The sequence below is a fragment of the Octopus bimaculoides genome, chromosome 14 (assembly GCF_001194135.2).
Source record: "Octopus bimaculoides isolate UCB-OBI-ISO-001 chromosome 14, ASM119413v2, whole genome shotgun sequence".
In the NCBI taxonomy this organism is placed as follows: domain Eukaryota; kingdom Metazoa; phylum Mollusca; class Cephalopoda; order Octopoda; family Octopodidae; genus Octopus; species Octopus bimaculoides.
This window is the reverse complement of record NC_068994.1, coordinates 45,739,007-45,739,627: the sequence shown is the minus strand read 5'-3', so window position 1 is coordinate 45,739,627 and position 621 is coordinate 45,739,007.

Sequence of the window (621 nt, the reverse complement as noted above, 5' to 3'; positions counted from 1 at the left end):
TATATATATATATATATATATATATATATATATTTTACTCTCATCCCCAAAAGAAATCAAATGAATATCTATATCCAGCCATACCTTGAAGTCTTACTGATGTAGACAAAACAGTGGTGAGCTTTTAATAAGGACAATATCACTTAAGTGCTAATTAGATAAGAATAACAACAGTTCAAGAATATAGTATAATATGAAAATGTATAGGAACATGAACATTGATGCACAGATAGTAGGAAAATTAGCACTTTTATTAGTATTAGATGCAAATGTTCAAGAATTTACAGGAACCTTTGAAGAAATAGAAACAACGGTAGCCGACAGATTTCTTGGTAAATGGAAGAAAGTTAAGTATAGTTGGATAAATAAAAATGTGTTTATCAACCGTGATGAAAGAAGAGATCTGAAAAACAATCGATACGAAAACGGAAGAAGTGAAATGCAATGAAATTTGGCCAGTGGGAAATTAGAAACGGAAATTAGATCAGGGAAACATATATATTTGGCTTAACGAAAGATGTGAAGAAATAGAAACTAGTTGGAGAGCAAGTAATTCAAAGAAACTATACCAAATGATTACATATGCGATGAACTGGTGCCTAAAAGCCAAATTATATATAT